We start from the raw sequence: 19,258 nt of genomic DNA, 5'->3' as shown, positions 1-19,258 counted from the left end.
GAGGCCCGCCCCTCCCCCCAGACCCCGCTCCCGTGCCGGCCCCCCCGCCTCCACTCCTCCCTCCTAGGCGAGTGTCGGCGGCGGCGGCGACGGCTGCCGAGATTGGAATCCGCCTGCTGGCGCTCGGCAAAGGAGGAGGGAGGAGGGCGGGCAGGAAGGCTCGGGCTGCGCCGCGTCCGTCCGCGCGAGACGAGAATCGTACGGCCGCGCGAGGGGCGACCGGGCTGGGGCCGCTGCACGCCCAGGGCGGAGGCCGAGCCGGGCCCCCGCCTTGCCCCGGCGGCTCGCCGCGCCCACCCCGCTCCGCGCCGAGGGCTGCAGGATGAGTTCCCCAGGGTACGGGTGAGTTGGCTCGTCCGGAGAGTGCGTGTGCGCGTCGGAAGAGGCCGGCCGCGGCAGGGAAGCTGGCGCGGGCTCGGGGCGAAGTTTCGGGGGGAGCCGGGAGTGCGAGGGAGGCCCGAGCTGGGGGCCGGCGGGGCTGGCCGCTCAGCAGGGTCCCCGCTGCCCCGGCTGTGTCAGGCCGCGGCCGACTGGGCCCTGCCGCCCCGGGCCTGGCCCTGCCGGAGACCCGGGCCCCCTGGCTGCCCCCCGCGACGTCCCCGCCTCTGGGCCCCTCTTTGTTCCCCACCCCCGGGTTTCAGGCCGAGTTTGGGGAGGCTGTGTGGGCGAAAGCCGCCACCAAGGACGATTCTTGAATCCTTAAATGGGAAAGGCGCTCACCTCCCCGCCCGGGAGCTGCGAGGGTGATATTCGCGATTTGTCCATTATGTTTCTGCAAAAAAAAAAAAAGAAAGAGAAAACGAATGTCTGTTTCGTGGGGCGGTAGAGCCAGGAGCAACTGCCAGCCCTCCCGCAAAACTTGCCCGCGGGAAGGTGCCAGGTTTCTCGGAGGTTCACCTGTTGTCCTGCGCTGCCTCCGCTGCCATGTCTGTTGTGATTCTGCACTTCAGTTTCTGAAAACTTTCTGCTGGATTGAATGTAACCCTTTTTTTCTCTTTCCAGACTCCTAGTGGAAAGGTTTGGCAAGGAAAAAAAAAAAAAAAAGCTTGCGTCAGGGAAGAAACATAATGTGCTGTGTGCTAGGATCTGGCGTTTTGTGACTTGTGCTCTTTCAGGCTCTCGGATGTTTTAATTTGGTCAAAGTGCTGCAGGTTTTGTCTTTCAGACGGTTAGCAAACTGTTCCGAGTACATAGTACGAACTTCGCACGTTCACCTGTGTTACGTCATTTAATCCCTATGATAATCCTAGTTAGTATATTCCTCATTTTTTAGAAGAGGAAACCGAGACGCTAAGAGGTTGTATGACTTGTCTAAATGAGCTGGGATTTGAACCCAAGATTTTCTCTATTATTCAGGATCTGTTAAAGTGAGGCATGCGAAGAGTTAAACAACAACTACAAAAAGCCTTTCTCTGCAGACACTCTGACGTTTAGGAGTGCTTTTCAGTAAACTCATACTTGAAATGATCGCTCATTTGTTGCTTGAGTTGAAAACAACTCCTTTATTGTATTTATTTCAAAAGAGGAGTTCAAGTCTGAATTAAAGTAGAATGTATCAATGCTTATAACTTTTAAGTTGTTGAAATAGAAAGTTTCTGAACTAGAATTTTATTTAAATATTTAAAATTAAAGCTAAAATACGGGCAGTTCTGAGCTAGAAATGGGTTGCAGTTTACAAAAGGCCAGTTGAAATTTAGAATGACCTCTTAACAGAATCAGTGTTCCACTCCTGTTTTGCACCACCACCCCGCCCCCCCGCCCCCGCCCGCCCGCCCGCCCGCCCGCACATTCTCCGTAGAACTCATTTCAAACTTTTTCTGCTTTCTTCACTTCACATCCTTTCCAGAAAACATTGAGGCATCCAATGGGAGCTCCTTCCAGAATTTACTGGATTCCTTTTATCATCTTCTTTCCTTCCATCTTAGTGGAAGAATATTTTTTGTCCTTCCTCCTGGTTAACACCTTATTTCATTTTTCTCTTCTTTCCTACTTAATGGAGTATAAGTTACTCTTTTGTCTTAGAGTTCTTACAAGTATGAATGTGCTTAAGATTGCTTCAATTTACAAAAACCTTCCCTTGAGTCTGCTACTCCCTCAACCTGTCTTGTTGCTGCCTTTCCTTTTCAAATCATATTAACAATAAAAATAAATTAGGTCCTTATAAAAGTGATACATGTTTGTTAAGAAAAATAGAGCAAAATGAAGTAAAATTACAATTCACTCCTTCATAATCCCAACTCTAGACATTGCCAGGAACAGTTTACTTTTCCTGCCTTTACTTCCTGGCGATCCATTCACTTCTTAACCCCTTATTATCTGGATTTCACCTTCACAAAGGTCACCTGTAACCTAATAAACACTTTTAAAGCCCCCTTTCCAAGTCAGCTTGAGCGTTTTTTTAGCATTTAACATCGACCCATCATTCTTGAAATACTTTTCCTTGTCCACCATTCTCCTGTCCATTTCATTCAACGAATACTTACTGTATTCTAACGTAACACACGAGTCAGTAGGAGGCAACAACAGATACGGCGCCTTGCCTTCATGGAGCTTAAAGTCTACTGAAGGAGACGTATATTGAAGAATGAATTCTATAATTAAATATAATTGTATAGATAAAGTACAGAGTATTTATAAGAGCTTAAAATGGGGGCCTGACCTGGTGCTGGTGTATGTTGGAAGAATCTCAGAAGGCCTTCTTAAAAATGTTACATTGGAACCCTGTGACAGTTCTGAAGGATAAGTATGAATTAACTAGATGAAAACAGGGCTTCTGTGACATTATACTGACCTCGTTACTCTTTGCCCCTTTTCACTTTCTGTTCTTCCTTCTTCCTCATTAATGTAAGTGTTCTCCAAGTTTCACTTTTCAGATCTCTGGTCCTTTGACATTGTTTCAGACCCTTCTGTCTGAATAATTCTCAAATCTCTATTCTTTATTTCCCTTCTGCCCTTGAATTCTGGTTTTTCAAATTGTTTTATGCGTACCTCTACCTGATTATTCAGGTTCAAAGTGAACTCGTCCTTCTTACCAAACTTGTTTCCCTGGTGTTCCTTATTTTTGTTGATGTTATCCCAAACCTAGTCCTTTCCCCATCCCATCACGTGTTGTCTGTAGCCAACATCTATTGGTTCTGCTTTCATGGTATTGTCACTCTTCAATCTGTTCATGCCAGCTCTGGTACAGTTCTTAATACATGTTGGTAACAAGGTTATAATAGATTGCAAAGTGAGTTGGGCCGCTTTCCTTCTTTTTTTCTCTTTTCAGGAACAGTTTAGACTGGGATTATCTTTTTTTTTTTGCGGTACGCGGGCCTGTCACTGTTGTGGTCTCTCCCGTTGCGGAGCACAGGCTCCGGACGCGCAGGCTCAGCGGCCATGACTCACGGGCCCAGCCGCTCCGCGGCATGTGGGATCTTCCCGGACCGGGGCACGAACCCGCGTCCCCTGCATCGGCAGGCGGACTCTCAACCACTGCACCACCAGGGAAGCCCCTGGGATTATCTTTTACTTGAGAGTTTGGCAGAACTCACCTGTAAGAGCATTCAGGCTTATATATATATTTTTTTTCCTGGAGAGGAATTTGAGTACCATTTCAGTTTATTTAATAGCTGTTGATCTGTGTAGGTTTTCTATTTCTTGTGTGAATTTTAGTGTTTAATATTTTTTCCAGAAATTTATTTATTGAGTTTTCACGTCTAATGTTATTTGGTTTTCACATAATTCTTTTTTCTTTAAATTTCTTTGACTCAATATACTTGTATACAATATTATGTCCTGTGTATATATTTGTATATTTGATAATTTTCCCTCTTCAATCTTTTTTTTTTTTTTTTTTCCTGCTAGCTGAATCAGGTTCTCATCCCACCTGGCCTAATGTTATGATCTTCTTGCCTTTACTTCCACCTTTATCCAGGTTAACTTATGCATTTCTGCCTAAATTAATCTTGAATCCCATTCTTGTCACTTCCTCACTTAGAAGTTTCCAGTGTCTTCTATTAAATGAAATTGTTTCCTTGGGATTTGCCTCAGATTTGCCAGATTCTTATCTTCCACTATTTTTGCTTCCTGCACAAGTTCTTTCCACCCTTCTTCTGCTGTTGCTTATAACTCTCTCTCTACTGGGACTGCATAAATAGTTAATTGTCGTATGTACAAGTTCTGCCTCCGTCAAGCTCCATTTCAAATTCCATCTCTTTTTGAAGTCTTCTCCATTTTCTAATTCTGGATGGAACCCCTTCTGAAGAAAGGAATTTTCTTTTTTTAAAAAAAATAAATAAATTTATATATTTATTTATTTTTGGCTGCATCGGGTCTTCATTGCTGCACATGGGCTTCTCGTTGCAGTGGCTTCTCTTGTTGCGGAGCGCAGGCTCTAGGCACGCAGGCTTCAGTAGTTGTGGTGCGCGGGCTCTAGAGCGCAGGCTCAGTAGTTGTGGTGCATGGGCTTAGTTGCTCTGCAGCATGTGGGATCTTCCCAGACCAGGGATTGAACTCGTGTCCCCTGCATTGGCAGGATTCTTTTTTTTTTTTTTCCTTAACATCTTTATTGGAGTATAATTGCTTTACAATGGTGTGTTAGTTTCTGCTTTATAGCAAAGTGAATCAGCTGGCAGGCAGATTCTTAACTGCTGTGCCACCAGGGAAGTCCTTATAGCCAACTTTTAATAAATTTTATTGAAGTATAGTTGATTTACAATGTTGTATTAATTTCTGCTGGATAGCAAAGTTGATTCAGGATATTGAATATAGTTCCCTGTGCTATACAGTAGGACCTTGTTGTTTATCCATCCTATATATAATAGTTTGCATCTGCTAATCCCAAACTCCCAATACTTCCCTCCCTCATTGCCCTACCCCTTGGCAACAAGAAGTCTGTTCTCTATGTCTGTGAGTCTGTTTCTGTTTTGTAGATAAGTTCATCTGTGTCATACTTTAGATTCCACATATAAATGATATTTGATATGATATCAAATATCTTTGATATTTATCTTTCTGTGTCTTATTTACTTCGCTTAGTATGATAATTTCTAGGTCCGTCCATGTTGCTGCAAGTGGCATTATTTCATTCATTTTTATGGCTGAGTAATATTCCATTGTATATATATACCACATCTGATCCATTCATCTGTAGATGGATATTTAGGTTGTTTCCATGTCTTGGCTATTGTAAATAGTGGTGTATAGCCAATATTTTAAAGGCTGTCAGTGCTAAAAAAATACTGATAGGGGCTTCCCTGGTGGCACATTGGTTGAGAGTCTGCCTGCCAATACAGGGGACACGGGTTCGAGCCCTGGTCTGGGAAGATCCCACATGCCGCGGAGCAGCAAAGCCCGTGAGCTACAACTACTGGGCCTGTGCATCTGGAGCCTGTGCTCCGCAACAAGAGAGGCCGCGACAGTGAGAGGCCTGCGCACCGTGATGAAGAGTGGCCCCCGCTCGCCGCAACTAGAGAAAGCCCGTGCACAGAAATGAAGACCCAACACAGCCAAAAATAAATGAATAAATAAATAAATAAAAATATTGATAGAAACAAAATGACATGCTCAAAGATCCCAGTAATGTTTTTTGAAGAAAGCACTAGAGTAGGGTCTTAAGGAGATCAGATGATTAGTGGAATCCATCTTGTGGACTCAGGGGGGTCCCTAAACCAAGTTCATAAGGGCAGTTAAATATAGAACTAATGAATAGGCACAAACTAGATAAGGAAAGATATTCTTGAGTATCTTTTATTAAAAACTGGTGAATTTGAGCTACCCTGATATTATGGACATTGTTACTCTTCTATACTTTTATGTTTCTGATGAACCTTGTTTTCTTACTGTATACATTTTTTATACCTACCACTAATAACATCTGAAGCTGTGGAGCTTGGTTGTTGCTCTATCTGTATATAATTGGGTGTTCACTTAAGGAGGATAGTGGTATGTCAAGTGTGGGGATAAAATAGTCAAATTTGCAGTTTTGTGAGATTAGTTACATAGCGGAGAATCAGTTTGAAGAAAAGAAGACTGAAGACACTGAAACTGTAGGGAAGCTGTTCCATCCTGGCTCAGACTAGGATAGTGGCAGGTAGTTAGGGCGTAGAATGGACAGGACTTGGTAATTAGCTGGGGGAGAGAGGAGGAGTGGGATTGTCAAGAATGATTCCTAGGTTTCTAGATCGGAAACCTGGTAGGGTAGATGTGTGTTGTTGGCTGAGATGAAAAAAGTGGAGGGAGAGCTGGATTCTGGAGGAAAATAGTTTTGATCCTCTGAAACACCAGGTAGAGAGCTCTACTTGGCAGTTGCTTGCATATATTGGTCTGGAGTTTGACAGTGATTTGGGCTGGAGGTAGGCATTTGGGAGTGATTACTATATAAGTTGTATATTTCAACAGTGGGAATTGGGTGGCTCTCTCAGGTGACTTATGCTTGCAAGTGACAAACCTAACTCATAGTTTAAAGGGGAAAAAGGCTCCCCTCCTACCCCGCCCGTCACGTTTTTGAAAAGACTGGAAGTAGGTATGGCTGGATCTAAGTGTTCAGATGATGTAATCGGGGGTCTCTCTTCTCTGTTTACCTTTTTTTTTTTTTTTTTTTTTTTTTTGCGATACGTGGGCCTCTCACCGTTGCGGAGCACAGGCTCCGGACACGCAGGCCCAGCGGCCATGGCTCACGGGCCCAGCCGCTCCGCGGCATGTGGGATCTTCCCGGACCGGGGCATGAACCCGCGTCCCCTGCATCGGCAGGTGGACTCTCAACCACTGCGCCACCAGGGAAGCCCTCTGCTTACCTCTTTTTTGGCCTCATCTGGCAGAGAGGACCACTGGTAACTCTAGGCTTATAATGGGCCTTATTGCTATGGATTCAAGAGAGGGAAAAAGCACTTCTTTCCCAGGTGCATGTATTCTGTCTCATGGGGAGATTGTTATCGGGTCTACATGGAGTCTGGGGTACCATCATTGGCCAGAACTGGCTTATATGCCCACTGGAGCAGTCAGGGACGAATAGCCTTCTTGGAACCATGTGAGATGGGCAAGTGGTTGTTTCCCCAAAGAAAGGATGGCTCTGGGTAGGTACACAACATAAATCTACTACTTTTGGTTCTTAACCCCTTTAAAGGTCATTTTTTGAGTATCTGAAGAAAAATACACTAATGTAACAAGTGTATAATTTCACGGTTATGTTATGGACCTCATTTCAGGAACTCCTGGTATATAACAGCAGAGAGCCTAGAACAGCCCTGAGAAACAGCAATTTAAGACCTAGGTAGAGAAGATAGACATTAAATAATTTCACAAATAATTATCTAATTATAGTTATATTAAGATATACAAAACACAATCACAGGGAGCTTATAAGAGTGTGTAATAAGGGAACCTGGTCTGTTTAGGGTGCAGGTGCTTTGGAAGGCCTTTCTGAGAAAGTGGCCTATATAGAGTGAGACCTTGGACCAGAAAGGAGAGGGAGAGGGCTCCCGGAAGTATTTAGTAGTTTTTAAAGCAAACATTTTTTGCTCTTTTAAAAATTATAGGGCTTCCCTGGTGGCGCAGTGGTTGAGAGTCCGCCTGCCGATGCAGGGGACGCGGGTTCGTGCCCCGGTCCGGGAAGATCCCACATGCCGTGGAGCGGCTGGGCCCGTGAGCCATGGCCGCTGAGCCTGCGCGTCCCGAGCCTGTGCTCCGCAACGGGAGAGGCCGCGGCAGTGGGAGGCCCGTGTACCGCGAAAAAAAAAATTATAAAAGCAGGACTTCACTGGTGGCACTGTGGTTAAGAATCCGCCTGCCAATGCAGGGAACACGCATTTGAGCCCTGGTCCGGGAAGATCCCACATGCCGCGGAGCTACTAAACCCATGCACCACAACTACCGAGCCTGTGCTCTAGAGCCCATGAGCCACAACTACCGAGCCCATGCGCCACAACTACTGAAGCCTGTGTGCCTAGAGCCCGTGCTCCACAACAAGAGAAGCCACCGCAATGAGAAGCCTGCGCACCACAACGAAGAGTAGCCCCCGCTCGCCGCAACTAGAGAAAGCCTGAGCGCAGCAAGGAAGACCCAACACAGCCAAAAATTAATAAATAAATAGATTTTTTTAAATTATAAGAGCAGTACACCTACTGTGGATAATTTGGGAAATATGAAAAATTTTAAAGAAGCAGTGGAACACTTAAGTATTGGCTTCTAATTTTTTATAAACTAACATCTAGTACTGGTACTACCACTGAGCTAACTGTGCGGTCTTGGATACTGCATTAACTATCTGATGTCTGTTTCCTTATCTTAAAAAGTGAAAAGACTTGATAACCCTTAAGGTTATTTTATGCTTAAAGAAAAAAAGAAAGAAAATTCCATGACTTCAATGTAGAGTAGTTAGTCACAGAAATTGCAGGTCTTATAATGCTTTGGGTCCTGATGACAGCACTGGATTTCTGACTTTTGGCTGAAAAGTCACTCTTCCTGTCCTGGCAGTCATTTCAGGTAATGAAGGGAATAGCGTGTGACCAGTGGTATTCTTCCATGCTCAGCTTTCTTATCTCCTCTTTTGAGCATAGCCTTTAGGTAAATTATCTGCAATGTTACAAACTCTCAATTTTGAAGTTAAGTCTGGAGGAGACTTGGCGTGGTTGTCATACTGTTTTGTGTATTGAAATTTTTAGGTAGTTTTCTTATTCGAAATTAAAATTTTTTTAATATATTTTAGGAATATAAGATCTTGAATGTCTTAAATTTGTATTTAACTAAGAATATTTTAGATTTCTAGCTGAAAGGAGCTCCTGATGGGAAATGTTAAAGTAAAGGCTGTTAAAATTTGGTGAGGTTGTTAAACTTATATATTTTTCAAAAAATCATTTAAAAATGTCATGAAATAAAAATGTTTCAACAGTATCCAGAAGTATCTTAAATATACACCAAATCAACAAAATATGGTCACTTGATAACAGATAACTTTTATTGTCTACATTTCAGTAATATGCCTTGTCCCCTGCATTGACAGGCGGATTCTTAACCACTGCGCCACCAGGGAGGCCCCTCTTTTTAATATTTAAGATTTGTTAGAAACTTTTCATGGGTAACTTTTTGACTGGCATTCTTTGACTTTCCTAATGTTTCCTGTGCATTGTAGAAAAAAGGATATTAAAAGGTCAGTGGAATACAGTTACTTTTTAAACATCCAGAACCCTTCTCGTAAATATTTTTTAAAATGAGTATACTGGGACTTCCCTGGTGTTGCAGTGGTTAAGAATCCGCCTGCCAGTGCAGGGGACACGGGTTCGAGCTCTGGTCCAGGAAGATCCCACATGCTGTAGAGCAACTAAGCCCGTGTGCCACACTACTGAGCCTGTGCACTAGAGCCTGTGAGCCACAACTACTGAGCCTGCGCACTGCAACTACTGAAGCCCGTGCGCCTAGAGCCCGTGCTCCACAACAAGAGAAGCCACGGCAATGCAAAGCCTGAACACTGCAACAAAGAGTAGCTGCCACTCGCCGCAACTAGAGAAAGCCTGTGTGCAGCAAGGAAGACCCAACGCAGCCATAATTAATTTATTAATTAATTAAAATAAATAAAATTAGTGTTGTATATCTCATTTCTGAGACATATATCAGTTTAATTGTTGATGATGATCACAAAGACAAGCCTTTTTCACAGCTTTACCATGGCTTTTACTCTTAAAGTAGTTGAAATTGGGTAGATATTTGTAAAACATAATTATGTTATTTGTATTGTTTCTTAGAATACACTTAAAATCCTGTGAGAGAACAGGAAGAAAAAAATTTAAAAATACTGCCACATCAATTGAAAATGAAAGTGAATAAGCTCATCTAGGGGGCAGTTTTGGGAGTAAAATAGGTTGAGAAATGAAACCTGATTTTTACCTGTTAATGATGCTGAGACTGTCCTCTGGAATATTAGTAAATTGCTTATGTTGTTCCATAAAAAATTTTTAAACATAAGTGGTTATGGCATGTAGACATTTAAAAAGAATCCTTTTCCTCGCAGGTTTCTCTTTAAAACAAAACAAAAGCCTTTTTTGCCTCCTTATTACAGAAGTGGTGCTCACTGAACAAATTTAAAACACAGAAAAGCCCCGAGAAGAAAGTAAAAATCTGTCATATTCATGCTACTCAAAGGTGACATCTGTAAACATTTTGGTATATACAGTGTACATTTAAAAAAATCTTACTGCTTAATGTTTCTGCCATAACTTAAGAATTTGATGAAATTAGGTGAGTAAAGCTGAAATTCTGTGCATACATTAAACTTTTATGTCTGAACCTGAAATATAAGAAACTTAGAATTAAGAGGATGGGGTGGGGGGGAGTTATCTAAATAGAAATAGAAAGTTTTGGAAATTTGGCTGTCTTGTTCTAGTTATCTGTTCATCTTTTTTTCGCGTATATTCTCCTCTTTTCAGCTGTGCAAGTTTTAAAAAAATTAAGGTGTTTCAAATTTGAAGTGTTTTTCTATAATAATGGACTAAAATAGAGTAAGATGTAAGGAGGTAGAACCTAAACTGAGGAAGGTCAAAAACCATATGGAAATAGAAAATCCAAAATCTCTTGCAGAATGAAGCTAGGAAGAATGGAATCTAAACACTGAAATTATACATCTGCGAGGCAGCTGTGTGTTCTTTGTTCATAGGTTCTGTTGCAGAAATAGCAGAAGAAACTTTGAAAGAGAAACATATCCTAAATAGACTGAGCTGATATTCTTACAACTAATTATGATATGGACAATTTTAGTGTTACAGTGTGTATTAAGTCATCTTTAAACGAATTATTCCCTTTTCTTAAGGAGTTATAAAAATTCTTTTCCAAAAGTAACAGATCACTTTGGGGGATTAAATGTGGGTTTCCTATTGAAATCTTCAGCACTGAATCAACATTTTATTAGATTACAGATCAGGGGATTTTCAGTGATACTAAAAGAGTGTGATCTGTTGTAAATTTGTTGGTTGCTTTCGTTTTTGTTAGTATTCAGGGATGTGTGGTACTTTAATGTTCTGCCCTTCAAAAATCAGCTCTTAGGAATTTGTTTAGACAAAATATTTAAGTTTTAAAATAATCAGGCATTTAAAAACAGTTGAGGGACTTCCCTGGCAGTCTAGTGGTTAAGGCTGCCTTCCAGTGCAGGAGGTGTGCGTTCGATCCCTGGTCAGGTAGCTAAGATCCTACATACCAGCGTGGTGCAGCCAAAAACTAGAAAAACTAAAAAAATAAATAAAACAGTTGAAATTTAAAAAGGGAAAGACATAAAAAAGCTTTTATTTGGTTTTGGGATGCTTAAATTACTAATATTTGAATAGCTTTATAGTTTACAAAGCACTTTTTAGTATCCATTATCTCTGGTGATTCATTGTTTTGCTAACATTTTTTACCTCTTGAAAATTAAGGCAGAACACTGTCAGTTAAGTCAGTGCTTATAGAATGCTCTTTAGTTTTTACTTACTATAGGGATGATACATATTCAGGACTCAGAAAACATGGAAAAGTAGAACAAAAAGGAAACACATCCCCAGCATCTCATAACAACCATTGTTGACATTCAGTATAATTATTTTCAGTCTTCTTTTTCTACTCATAGTTTTTGTGTAGTTTGCCTGATTCTGAGGATGCAATGTTTGTATCCTTTTAAAATTCACATCTTAAGCATTTCTAATAAAAAAATAGTTCTTAACCATTTTGGGGGGGTACTGTTTCAGTAAAATTTTTTTCTACTTGAGGGAAAACATTTTATCCTAGGATCATGTGTTATAAATATATAGTGGTTAAGAGCATGGACTCTGGTTGGGTTTAAATCCCAGCTCAGCTTCTTCCTAGCTGGGCCATCAGCAGTTTTGATAAATTGAGTAACATCTCTGTGTCTGTTTCCTCATCTGTAAAATGGGAATAACGGCTCCTACCTCATGGAGTGGTTGTAAGTTTATATATATATATATATATATATATATATATATATATATGTCATATGTATACATAAAACATATGTATATAATATAAATGTATTTTATATCTTAGAACTGTATTTGACCCATTGTAAGCACTGTGTACATTACCTAAACTTTTAGGTTGGGACCATGACCACACTGACTGCTGATCAAACTGGCAGACAGAACATTAGTAAAGATACGGAAGGTCAGGTGATGCAACAAAAAAACATAATATATAGTGAACATCACACCCAGTAAGGATAGAGTGTGACCCATTTGCTGGGTCATTAAAGCAAGCCTCAACAAATATCAAAGGATTGAAATCATTCACAATGTCCTCTGATGATAATGGAATTAAATTAGAAACGAATAACAAAAGATAATGAGAAAATCTTTGAAATTAAACAGTGCACTTCTAAATAACCACACATGGGTCAAATAAGTTACAAAAGAATTAGGAATTATTTGGGATTCAAGAATAATGAAAATACATGTCATATCAAAATTTGGGATACAGTTAATTCCATACTTAGAGGAAATGTTATAGCTTTAAAAATATATGTTAGAAAAGTAGAAAGCCTAAAAATAAACGATTTAAGTGTCCGTCTCAAGAAATTAAAATGATTGGGATTTCCTCTTTGTCAAGTTTGATTGGATGGATTGTGGGGGAATTTTAGTTTCATGTTTTACATCAAATTCCCTTTTTAATAAGACAGGAGGAAAGGTGTGATTGACCAAAATAGGTGTATTTTGTTTTCCTGTTAGTACATTTGAACTCCATCTCCCTCGCAAAGCTTGATTCCTAATTTACTTGATTTCTAGGAGGCTTCAGTACCCTTTATGAAAACCTCCTATTTTCTTGGCACTTGCATAGAGCCCTTAACTTTTCTAAGGAGAAAGAAACAGTCTTTTTGAGGAAGCAGAGACAAGAATTCTGAGATGATCAGTTTAGTGTTGGTAATTATTTCTAAGTCTTTAAGACTTGGAAAGTATAATTCAACTTGATAAGTGTGTAATGAGCACCTGTTACAGACTAGAGACTGTTCAGACTTGGTTATACAATAGTGAATAAAAATAGCCCTGAGTTCTGCTTTCATAGAGCTTATGCTCTAGTGGGGGAGACCAGATTAAAAAAACACAAACTCACCCAGTTATGTCATGACAATGCAGTATTGGTGCTAGGAAAGAAAAGTGTAGAGTACTAGGAGAGTGGTTAGTAGGGGACCTAACCTTATTTAGGTTGAGAATGTGGTGAGATATGTAAAAATTAGAATAAAGCAGGGGAAAAGACCCATGGAAAATCGTAGAAAGTATATTTTTAAAAGATAAGAGAATAAATCTTAAAATGTGTTATCTTAACTGATTTCAACAATCCAGAGGCCTGAGTGGTTATCCTTAGTCCAGTATTGACTGTTGGATAGTCTCATTCAGGACATGCTTTAGGTCTCAGTTCTCTGTTATGTAGAATGGAAGCGGTCAGGACTAGACGAGATAATGGCTAAGTTTCTAGTTCCAAAGTGCTAATTCCATTGAAATTTTATTAGCTCTTTAAAGAGTATTTTTCTCTGATTGTGAAAAAATATATATACTATTTTAAGAAAAATTTGGAGACTATAGAAAAGAAAGACTCTGTCCCCAAATTTCATTTGTACTGGTGATGTCAATTTTATTATAAATAGAGAATATAGAGAGAATTTGACCTCCTTGCAGCTTTCGGAGGTATTGGTTAACAGGACAGTATTAATCAGAATAGGCTAAATTATGCCACATTAAGGAAAAAATTTCTCAAATTTCAGTGGCTTGACAGAGTGAAAAGTTCGTTTCTCATTCCATATTCAGCTTGGGTCAAGTAAGCAGTTGAGAGAAAGCCTGTCAGAGGCTCTGCCATCTTGTAGCTGTTCCTCTGGAATACATGGCTTTCTTGGTTGCTATGGAAGGAAGGAGAACATTGGAGGATCTTGTAACCAGCAATTATGTATGTAACTTTAGTAGTAGGAACTAGTCATTTGGCCTTACCTAACTGCAAGGGGGTAAAGAATTGTAGTTCTTCCATGTCCCTGGAAGTAGAGGAGACCTGGCTGTGGGTGAGCTTTAAAAAGTCTTTACAATAACGACCTTGCTCTTCCTGGCCATAGTTGAGTAGACTGAAGATGGACCTCTAATTCAAGTGGGGCCAGTTGGATTGTTTTGCCTAGGAGTTTGCTTTTGGGCCATTGGTGACTGGAGTGTTCAGGCCATTAGACACAGAGGGTTTGCTCCTAGTCAGGGTGGTGGGATTCAAATACCTAAGTAATCAGAAATTTATCTGTAGAGAGAAGAATGAATCAAATGCATTGAACAAATAAGGTGTTGTGTACCTTATTTGGGGAGAAAAAATAACTATTGGTATTCAGTGGCTTTCCGTTTCTCAGTTCTAGATCCTTAATGAAGACTGGCTGTAGTTCCTACACATAGATTCATTTTTTTTAAACTAATTAATTAATTTATTTTTGGCTGTGTTGGGTCTTCGTTGCTGCGCGTGGGCTTTCTCTAGTTGCGGTGAGGGGGGGACTACTCTCTGTTGTGGTGCGCAGCCTTCTCATTGCAGAGGCTTCTCTTTGTTGCGGAGCACAGGCTCTAGGGTACACAGGCTTCAGTAGTTGTGGCACGAGGGCTCAGTAGTTGTGGCACAGGGGCTTAGTTGCTCCGCAGCATGTGGGATCTTCCTGGACCAGGACTTGAACCCATGTCCCCTGCATTGGCAGGTGGATTCTTAACCACTGCGCCACTAGGGAAGCCCCCTACACATAGATTTCTTGAGAATATATATGCTTTTGGAACACACGGAATAGTCCCCAAAAGTGAGCATCTTTTGTTCCACAAAGAAAATCAGTAGATTTTTCAGAAAGCAAAAAACAAACAGGTTATATTTTCTGACCACGGTGCCTATAGAAATGAACAGCAAGAGGATGCTTTACCTCCCCCCAAAAACAAAAACATACAGAACAAACAAAAAATCTAAAACAAAAACACCTACATTCTTGGCAGGGGGGAAGAGACATAGCTTTTAAATAGCTTTTAGATAGCTTAAAGGGACAATCATATCTGAAGTCACACAATTTAGAAGTAAATTACAGTGAGACCACACTGTAATACCAGTGTAGCCAATGTGAAACTTTATGGGAAATTCATGGCAATTAAATATTAATTAGTAAATAAGAAAGATTAAAACTGATTGAACGAGGTGTATTGGTTCAAGATGGTGGAGTAGAAGGATGTGCTCTCACTCCCTCTTGCGAGAGCACCGGAATCACAACTAACTGCTGAACAGTCATCGACAGGAAGACACTGGAACTCACCAAAAAAGATACCCCACATCCAAAGACAAAGGAGAAGCCACAATGAGATGGTAGGAGGGGCACAATCACAATAAAATCAAACCCCATAACTACTGGGTGGGTGACTCACAAACTGGAGAACACTTATACCACAGAAGTCCACCCACTGGAGGGAAGGTTCTGAGCCCCACGTCAGGCTTCCCAACCTGGGGGTCTGGCAACGGGAGGAGGAATTCCTAGAGAATCAGACTTTGAAGGCTAGTGGGATTTGATTGCAGGACTTCAACAGGACTGGGGGAAGCAGAGACTCCGTGCTTGCAGGGCACACACAAAGTAGTGTGCGCGTCGGGACCCAGGGGAAGGAGAAGTGACCCCGTAGGAGACTGAACCAGACCTACCTGCTAGTGTTGGAGGGTCTCCTGCAGAGGCTTGGGGTGGCTGTGTCTCACCATGAGGACAAGGACACTGGCAGCAGAAGTTCTGGGAAGTATTCCTTGGTGTGAGCCCTCCCAGAGTCTGCCATTAGCCCCACCAAAGAGGCTGGGTAGGCTCCAATATTGGGTCACCTCAGGCCAAGCAACCAACAGGGAGGGAACCCAGCCTCACCCATCAGCAGACAAGTGGATTAAAGTTTTAATGAGCTCTGCCCACCAGATCAACAGCCAGCTCTACCCACCACCAGTCCCTCCCATCAGGAAACTTGCACAAGCCTCTTAGATAGCCCCATGCACCAGAGGGCAGACAGCAGAAGCAAGAAGAACCACAATCGTGCAGCCTGTGGAACAAAAACCACATTCACAGAAAGACAAGATGAGAAGGCTGAGAGCTATGTACCAGATGAGGGAACAAGATAAAACCCCAGAAAAACAACTAAATGAAGTGGAGATAGGCAACCTTCCAGAAAAAGAATTTAAAATAATGTTAGTGAAGATGATCCAGGACCTCAGAAAAAGAATGGAGACAGAGATCGAGAAGGTGCAAGAAATGTTTAACAAAGACCTAGAAGAATTAAAGAACAAACAAACAGATGAAGAATACAATAACTGAAATGAAAAATACACTAGAAGGAATCAATAGCAGAATAACTGAGGCAGAAGAATGGGTAAGTGACCTGGAAGACAGAATGGTGGAATTCACTGCTGCGGAACAGAATAAAGAAAAAAGAATGAAAAGAAGACAGCCTAAGAGACCTCTGGGACAACATTAAACGCAACAACATTCGCATTATAGGGGTCCCAGAAGAAGAGAGAGAGAAAGGGCCTGAGAAAATATTTGAAGAGATTACAGTCGAAAACTTCCCTAACATGGGAAAGGAAATAGCCACCCAAGTCCAGGAAGTGCAGAGAGTCCCATACAGGATAAACCCAAAGAGAAACATGCCAAGACACATAGTAATCAAATTGGCAAAAATTAAAGACAAAGAAAAATTATTGAAAGCAGCAAGGGTGAAATGACAAATAACATACAAGGGAATTCCCATAAGGTTAACAGCTGATTTCTCAGCAAAAACTCTACAAGCCAGAAGGGAGTGGCATGACATATTTAAAGTGATGAAAGGGAAGAACCTACAACCAAGATTACTCTACCTGGCAAGGATCTCATTCACATTCAATGGAGAAATCAAAAGCTTTACAGACAAGCCAAAGCTAAGAGAATTCAGCACCACTAAACCAACTCTACAACAAATACTAAAGGAACTTCTCTAAGTGGGAAACACAAGAGAAGAAAAGGACCTACAAAAACAAACCCCCCCCCAAAAAAAAAACAAACCCAAAAGAATTAAGAAAATGGTAATAAGAACATACATATTGATAATTACCTTAAACGTGAATGGATTAAATGCTCCAACCAAAAGACACAGGCTCGCTGAATGGATACAAAAACAAGACCCATATATATGCTGTCTACAAGAGACCCACTTCAGACCTAGGGACACGTACAGACTGAAAGTGAGGGGATGGAAAAAGATATTCCATGCAAATGGAGATCAAAAGAAAGCTGGAGTAGCAATACTCACATCGGATAAAATAGACTTCAAAATAAAGAATGTTACAAGAGACAAGGAAGGACACTACATAATGATCAAGGGATGAATCCAAGAAGAAGATATAACAATTATATATGCACCCAACATAGGAGCACCTCAATACATAAAGCAACTGCTAACAGCTGTAAAAGAGGAAATCGACAGTAACACAATAACAGTGGGGGACTTTAACACCTCACTTACCCCAATGGACAGATCATCCAGACAGAAAATTAATAAGGAAACACAAGCTTTAAATGACACATTAGACCAGATAGATTTAGTTGATATTTATAGGACATTCCATTCAAAAACAGCAGATTACACTTTCTACTCAAGTGCACATGGAACATTCTCCAGGATAGATCACATCTTGGGTCACAAAACAAGGCTCAGTAAATTTAAGAAATTTGAAATCATATCAAGCATCTTTTCTGACCACGATGCTATGAGATTGGAAATGAATTACAGGGAAAAAAACATAAAAAACACAACACAAGGAGGCTAAACAATACGTTACTAAATAACCAAGAGATCACTGAAGAAATCAAAGAGGAAATCAAAAAATACGTAGAGACAAATGACAATGAAAACAGGATGATCCAAAACCTATGGAATGCAGCAAAGTCAGTTTAAGAGGGAAGTTTACAGCGATACAATCCTACCTCAAGAAACAACCAACATCTCAAATAAACAACCTAACCTTACCCCTAAAGGAACTAGAGAAAGAAGAACAAACAACGCAAAGTTAGTAGAAGGAAAGAAATCATAACGATCAGAGCAGAAATAAATGAAATAGAAACAAAGAAGACAATAGCAAAGATCAGTAAAACTAAAAGCTGGTTCTTTGAGAAGATAAACAAAATTGACAAACCATTAGCCAGCCTCATCAAGAAAAAGATGGAGAGGACTCAAAATCAATAAAGTTAGAAATGAAAAAGGAGATGTTACAACAGGACTGCAGAAGTACAAAGCATCCTAAGAGACTACTACAAGCAACTGTATGCCAATAAAATGGACAACCTGGAAGAAATGGACAAATTCTTGGAAAGGTATAACCTTCCAGGACTGAACCAGGAAGAAATAGAAATGTGAACACACCAATCACAAGCAATGAAATTGAAACTGTGATTAAAAATCTTCCAAAGTCCAGGACCAGATGGCTTCACAGGTGAATTCTATCAAACATTTAGAGAAGAGCTAACACCTGTCCTTCTCAAACTCTTCCAAAAAATTGCAGAGGAAGGAAGACTCCCAAACTCATTCTATGAGGCCACCATCACCCTGATACCAAAACCAGACAAAGATACTACAAAAAAGGAAATTACAGACCAATATCACTGATGAATATAGATGCAAAAATCAAGAAAATACTAGCAAACAGAATCCAACAACACATTAAAAGGATCACACACCATGATCAAGTGGGATTTATCCCAGGGATGCAAGGATTCTTCAGTATACGCAAATCAGTCAATGTGATACACCATATTAACAAACTGAAGAAGAAAAACCATATGATCATCTCAATAGATACATAAAAAGCTTTTGACAAAATTCAACACCCATTTATGATAACTCTCCAGAAAGTGGGCATAGAGGGAACCTACCCCAACATAATAAAGGCCATCTATGACAAACCCACAGCAAACATCATTCTCAGTGGTGAAAAACTGAAAGCATTTCCTCTAAGATGAGGAACAAGACAAGGATGTCCACTGTCACCACTATTATTCAACATGGTTTTGGAATTTTTAGCCACAGCAATCAGAGAAGAAAAAGAAATAAAAGGAATTCAAATTGGAAAAGAAATAAAGCTGTCACTGTTTGCAGATGACATGATACTATACATAGGGAATCCTAAAGATGCCACCAGAAAACTACTAGAGCTAATCAGTGAATTTGGTAAAGTTGCAGAATACAAAATTAATGCACAGAAATCTCTTGCATTCCTATACACTAATGAAGAAAAATCTGAAAGAGAAATTAAGGAAACACTC

At 40.7% G+C, this 19,258-nt stretch overlaps 1 protein-coding gene across 4 annotated transcripts in view; it reads left to right on the top strand.

Moving 5' to 3' along the window:
- The first annotated feature begins 224 nt into the window (after positions 1 to 224).
- Positions 225 to 19,258, top strand: part of BMPR1A (bone morphogenetic protein receptor type 1A) — a 149,990-nt gene continuing 130,956 nt past the window's right edge. For 3 of the 4 annotated variants that reach the window (XR_009522450.1, XR_009522449.1, XM_060034668.1), the window contains exon 1: positions 225 to 342. The gene's annotated coding sequence lies outside the window, so the exon portion shown is untranslated. The remainder of the gene's footprint in view (positions 343 to 19,258) is intronic. The other variant, XR_009522451.1, reaches the window with a different exon arrangement.

This window comes from Delphinus delphis, chromosome 16 (genome assembly GCF_949987515.2).
Source record: "Delphinus delphis chromosome 16, mDelDel1.2, whole genome shotgun sequence".
NCBI classification, from domain to species: Eukaryota; Metazoa; Chordata; class Mammalia; order Artiodactyla; family Delphinidae; genus Delphinus; species Delphinus delphis.
The sequence above is the reverse complement of the archived record's forward strand: the minus strand, read 5'-3'. Positions and strand labels throughout refer to the sequence as shown.